Source organism: Daucus carota, chromosome 1 (genome assembly GCF_001625215.2).
Source record: "Daucus carota subsp. sativus chromosome 1, DH1 v3.0, whole genome shotgun sequence".
Lineage (NCBI taxonomy): Eukaryota > Viridiplantae > Streptophyta > Magnoliopsida > Apiales > Apiaceae > Daucus > Daucus carota.
The window spans coordinates 32238082-32244910 of record NC_030381.2 but is presented as its reverse complement, the minus strand read 5'-3'; the positions used below and the strand labels follow the sequence as shown (position 1 = coordinate 32244910).

Here is a 6829-nt window from a genome sequence, read left to right as displayed (position 1 = left end):
GATATGGTGTCCTTTTTTCTCTTTCATTTATTTCTTTTCACTTCATTCTTCTTAAAAAAAACAATCTTCACTTTTCCAGGAAACTTTTCCAGAGCAAAAGACCCTTAAGACCAAAAAAATGTAGACCCAAAGACTTTTATCCAAAAAAAAAATTAGAAACCAATATTGAGGAAGAAAAAAATTATTTGTTCATAAAAAAAAGTTCATATAAGGCTCACTAATACTTGGTACAATTTAGACCCCACAAATCAACCAGTAGTAGTAATTAGAGTCATTAAGTTAAAATTTTGAAACAAACTCAAGTCGAAAAAGAATCTGACATGGGTGTTAATTTTGAATTGATGATAATGATTATGAGATAAAACTAATACATAACTCAAAATTTGAAAAAAATAAAAAACAAAACTCCTTAAATTGATATTTAGAGGACAAATATTGAGGGCGCAATTTGTGTTTAAAAATACAATATAACCCATCTATGGGCCTCATGAATATATATTAGTTGAAACATCATATTAATAATTTTTAATATGTATACTTTTTTTAAAATATATTTTAAATATTAGATATTTCTAATTATGTTAAAAATAATATTCCTTGCACTAATAGACAATATCGTATTACACATAACTAAAAGTACAATTTAAATATAAATTTAAAGGTGAAGAATAGGTGTTTTGGGATAACAAAGTATAATCTCGTAAAAAAGGATTTCCGGATAAATTCTATACATTGGATTTAAATGTCGCTCATCTTCTGCTCAAGAAAATTATAATTGCAGAAAAGTGATTGTAGAGAGGAATTCAAAATGGCCAAGAATAATTGTAATTATATTCAAAATCAACTTCTAATTATAATTGAACATGAACCTAGGAAATTCGGAGAAGTTATATAAATAACTTGTTGAAATTTAATTTAATCCTCAAGAACGCAAATGAAAATTATTGATTTACCCTCGTTTGACTAATGGTAAAGGTCTAAATAGACGAAAAGGGTGCAATCTTGAGTCAAAATAGAAAATTTTTTAGATTCAAACATTAAAGTTTAAGTTCTCATAACAAAGAACTATCAGAGCTCTACCCGGCCGAAACTGCAAAGGCACTGCCCGAGTTTAGTAAGTTTGATTATGGGCTTGCACTGCCCGAGTTTAGTAAGTTTGATTATGGGCTCAACAAGGATGTCGAGCATATAATAGGGGGTGTTTGCAAGTTTTTAATGCGTGAAATAATTTATTTGTTAATAAAAGAATACGCGATAATACCTATTAATTAGTATTTATATGACCATGACTTCTGAACTTTTACATGTTATTAGCTCCCGAGCTAATACATGAATGTGACTTGCTAATAATTATTTACTACCCATTTTCATAAATGTGTTAGTTCATATATGTTTTATTCTTTATTAATCCCTCTAAATCATAAATCCTGTTACATAAAAAACCACTTTTTTCCATGCACTACCCCAAAACTTCATATCTAATTACAAGTTCTGCCACCGGAAAGCTGCACATTCTTAAGTCACGTGAATTGATTACCGTCTTTGGCTAAGCATTTCATGAGCAGTCAATGGTGACCACCAGGTCCACCATGAGTTCCATTAGCTTCTGTCCAAAACAATGTTGTATTTTTCCAGAAACTACTTTCTTTAGTGTATCAAGGTGAGTTCGAATTCAAATCTTTACCTTTTCAAGCGTCAAAAAAACTTGAAGCCTTTTGAATTTTGAAACCTCTGTTGTACTATAAGGCTAATTTGTCAGTGTGATTAAAACAAGATACATAAATTTGAATTTGAATCTGATACAATTGTATCTCTCTTCTTTCTTTGTTATTCATTCACATTTATCTCTCTTTGCTCTTCATTTTTTCATATATTGTACGACAATGAAAGATGTGAGTCTCACATTCGTACAATCCAAGTTAATGCATTTGATTATCTCTATATCTTGATTAAACGATTTATTTGTTTTGCAGAAAAGTTACAATGACTTGAAGCTCCATGATTTCAACTCATTCAAATATGATATTGGTGAGTGTTCATGATGTATATCAAATGTGTTCTTCAATTTTTGTGTCTATACTAGGTGTTCTCTACATTTTCTAAACTCTGTTGTTATTCTTTCTTTAAATTTATAGTCTTTTATACCATGGTTTGTTCTTGGATTTGCTAGGTTGGTGCTGGTGGTTTCAAGATCTTCACATCCCCTAAATTTAATGCTTGGTTGATATTATTTGTTCATCAATATTTCTTTTTTACTGAGTTTTTCTAAATAATATTCAGCAGGTGTTTGATCAAATGGGCCACTGAACTTCTTCATTTTAAAAAATAAATTCACATGCCTTTGCAAATCTTACTTATTTACAGTATTTGTTGTTGAATGAGAATGGTCTTCCTGATGTTATTGACAAAACCTGGACAACATTGAGTCAACTATTGTTATTTTAATTTTTGTCGGCTTTGTGTTATATATATCCCAAATTTTATGTCACGACCTGAGGTGGGTTTGGTGTTGTTTACACTGGAGAATTGCATGATTGCACTCAGATTGCAGTGTAAAGAATGGAATTTGGGTTGTGTGTACAAAAGGACTGAATGAGTTCGAAGCAGAATTGTTATTGCTGATAGGATAGAAATTGTTTCCTGGAAGCTCAAGATGGCAAGTCAGAGTGCTAGAGGCATTTTTTGTCACACTTTATAAGGTCCGGGAATCATCCTAACTCCTCCATTTTTTTATCTGTTTCTCAACTTCTGATGTTCTATTTTTAATGGCTGGCTTAGAGTGTTTGGTTTCCATGATCCTCTCCTTAACCAGAGATATTTCATTTGCTGTAGAAATCTTATATTCAGTGGGATTAGTTTGCTATGAGAGGTAATTAAAATGATAGATATTGAGCGGTTTTCATGATCCCTTCCCGAATATAACTGAATCTTTTGAATTATATGTTTTATGATTCTTTTATTTGTGAAATCATTTTACCAAGATAGTTAAAGAGATGGAATAGCTATTTAAGCCTAGATCATGCAAACATTACCTTGGATTTCATTAAGGATTTTACGCCAACTTCGTATGAGAGCGCAGGGAGAATTTCCCCAAGGCGTGCGTGTCTATTGCAGCGAGTAACATAGTTCTAATGTATTGAGCAGCTGCTTTACAATAGAAAATACGTCCAGTGAAAGCTTATTTTGTTTGAACAAACAGTTCCTACATGACACATTTTTGCAATGTAAAACTATATACCTGTGATTATCAGATAACCAGCATAAATGGTCGTTCTTTAGTGTCTTACTCAAGAGTGTACAATGATTGAATGAAATCAATGTTAGATTGTTGGATTTGATTTATTAGAGTACTAGAAATAAGCTGGATTTCATATAGCAGACTGGTACTTGATGGTAGTTTGACTGACTTATGACCTGGGGTTAAAGAAAATATGTAGACTTGCTCTAAGCCTCAAAATTGTGATACACACCTCTTTTCGTTTTATCTTTTGTAGAAGTTTAAACTTGTGTTTGATTTAAAGTGCATAATACTTATAATTATGCACATTGCGTAGTCATTGACATCAACAATTTCTTAACATTGTCTTTCGCATTGCAGAGAGTTCAAGGTTTGGAAAGTTATAATCCCACAAATCCAGTAGATTCAGCTGGGTATCTTGAGCATTGGATTAAACCACCGGTGAACTGCGTTATAGGCAACTGTGATGCTGCGATCTTTACATGAGGTGCTCGGTCTGGAGTTGGTTGGATACCAGAGGCCCAAAGATATTAATGGGATTTTGATCAGAGCTGTTGCTCCTGAAATTCTTTGGGCTGAGACAATAGCTATTCGGGTGGTGCTTAGTTGGATCTAGCGGGAAATAAAGGCAAGTGAAGCTAATATTTGTAACAATTAGTTGTCGTATGTGGGGGAATCTGACTGCCAACTTGCTATAAGGGTCATTCTTAACAGGGAAGCAATTTACTCGCCCTTTAGTAATGCAGTTGATAAATGCAGGAACATCATAGATTCTTTAAACAATATTAAAATTGTTTTTGTAAAATTATCAGGGCTGCAGATTGGCTTGCATGGTCATCGAGTTCTATGCCAGGTTGTATTGCCAGTGGGGGTTCTCAAATTTTAAGCTTCATAGCATTTTATATGCTGATTTGAGTTAATGAAAATTTAACATTCCTGAAAAAATCTCTCATAGACATTTGAAATGTATACTTAATGGAATTTTTTAACCTTTGTTATTCTTTTTATTGATGATTGTTGCAACATGAGTTCCATGTAACTGAGAAAACAGAAGAACGACCAGCAGCCACGAATGCATTTGAGTTAATATCCATGTTGTGGGGGACTCAATCTTGGAAATCTTTTTCAATGTAGAGCAGGTCAGGTTTTGGTAGCATCTCAACATTCTTGGAAATATACTCTCGTGCTCTATCTCCCACTGTTATCTTTCGTAAAGATTTTATTATGTTTGCTCATGTTTCTTTATATCTTCTTGCAGGTATTCAATTAAATATTGGAGACCTCCCACAAATTCAAATATTATACAAGTGATTTAAGTTCTGAAAAAGAAGCAGGTGTCTGGGAGATTGTCCCAACTTTTGGTTGTTGGCATAAGTTTCAATATGGCTACACTGCTTCTGAAAGAGAAGGCAAGAGTGTTGATCTTCCTGCAATCCTGCAGGCGGCAGGATATGTTCATATCAGTGTTTGTCAGATTCTAACGATTGCATGTATTGGAATTGGGTTAATGGATTTAACTTTCCGCTGATTCTTGCTCCTCTTTGCAAATATACTCACAAAACCTAAAATCTGGCAACCTGCAAATATATATTTTGAAAGATAGAAAGTTAAAATCTTAAAGTAGAAGATATAACCCAAGAAGGAAGACCCGGGACCAAGCATAATAAAAGGAAGCACGAAAAGGATAACTAACAAGTTATTATTTTATTTTATTTTTGAATTCCAAGGACTAACAAGTTATTATAAATATATTGATGATAAATTAATTTGGATGAAAATTTAATTCTACGCCACAATATATTAATAATATACTTTTTATTAGTATCATATTTAATCTAACAACTATCTTATATTGAAATATTATTTCAACGTGTGTCTATGTGTCTCGCATACTTTAAAAATTATTATTGTGAATTATAATATATAAAAATTAACACATAATTAAAATTAAAAGTTCTTATATTTTAAAAATATTAATGAAAGTAATTTCATATTTGATATATAAGTGAAGTAATTGAATGGGAAAATATAGACATAAATACACAAAATTTGAATATAAATTATTTTTTTAAATCGATATCAACGTGGGGCGAGTTTATGAACTTATAAATTCTTTCGATTAAAGAAAGCGAATATCAATTTAACATGTAATAATCAGTATTTTGAGATTTTCGTTTATTATTTAAAAGGACAATTATGTATAAGAAATAATATTATATTATTATAATCTATTAAGAGAAAACAATTATGTATAAGAAATAATATTATAATATTACCGAAAATTAATCCAAAAAGTAATACGAAAGAAATAATTGTAATGTTATAATATTATTGAAAAATAATACATAAATTTAAAATTAAATTATAAGAATTATAAGAAATAATATTATGATATTACGAATATCATTTTATTTATTTGACTTTGTTACGCAGATATAAACGAGTAAACTTTTATCTAAATATATTATTTAATTTGTTCATTCATATGCAGATGACATATGTTTCACAATTACTAAAAAAATGAGAATACAAAATTTCTAATAATCTTGCTTAAAAGTATAACCGTTGGAAAAAAACAACAATTACAAAAGGTGATAGGGATTGGATAGTTTTCGATTCTATAAATGAAGGAAACTTAATATAGGAACCAAACCGAAGTATAAATAAAATTGAACAAAGCTAAATCTTATTTATTGAAAATTTATTAAAATACCCATGCATAGCGGGCATAATTACTAGTTATTAATAAAGTAGGTAGTGTAATGTTCTGACGTTGATTTGGTATTTTAGTATTCCAGCAGTGGTCATGTCAAAGTATATAGAGTGCGGGTACTAGTTATTATTTTATGGATACTGGCTAGCGATGGTTGGATGACTGGTAATATTATAGTACAAATTATTTAATGGATTTGATTAGAGAACTAAGGAGCAGCGCTGAGAAAATTTACTCGATTGATTATTATTATATCAGGCACGGTTTTTATTTCTTTCTCTCTTTTTATTTAGATATAATATTCATTATTGTGACATCCTTAAAATATCTTTTATTATTGTACACTACTATTTTCACTTGGCCTCCATATATTTAAAATATTGTTGCCTTGGCTTATATTTTTTTGAGTCACCATAAATTTTGTTCATTGAGTCGGCAACTTTTGTAATTGTTTGGGCTCTTAAACTGATTAGTGTGGGATAATCACAGACAATGTTCACATGGAGTTCGTAGTAAAGGTGAACTAGACGCAAACTCGTATCAGTGACTTAAGCATATATACGAGCACGTTTCTGGGGTATGAGACGTGGGAAGATCATGATCGTTATTGTTTTATGAAATATTTTCTACATTCTTTATTTCTTCTTGTGGATAGCCGAAGAAGAAGCCATTGTTTTGTATTTGCTTGGTGATTAGAGTTGAGCAAGTACAATTTTGTGTGAGAGACCCATATTTTGTTATTTATTCACCATTGAGACTTATTTGTAGTTCATTGTTTATCTCGATTATTGTGACTTGAGGTACTTATTTGTAGCATTTTATTTTAATCATCGTTTCGAGATTATTCATGCTCCCTGCACTCTCATTAATTTATTTTT

At 30.9% G+C, this 6829-nt stretch overlaps 1 long non-coding RNA gene across 2 annotated transcripts; it reads left to right on the top strand.

Moving 5' to 3' along the window:
- Window positions 1-1451: 1451 nt before the first annotated feature.
- LOC108213578 (uncharacterized) lies at window positions 1452-4766 on the top strand. 2 transcript variants are annotated; one of them, XR_010284701.1, is made up of 5 exons: window positions 1452-1660; window positions 1974-2028; window positions 2171-2699; window positions 3599-4377; window positions 4497-4766. It is a non-coding gene; the product is annotated as an uncharacterized LOC108213578 (long non-coding RNA). The 2 variants fall into 2 exon arrangements; XR_001805321.2 differs by lacking the exon at window positions 1452-1660 and adding an exon at window positions 1685-1892.
- The last annotated feature ends 2063 nt before the right edge of the window (window positions 4767-6829 follow it).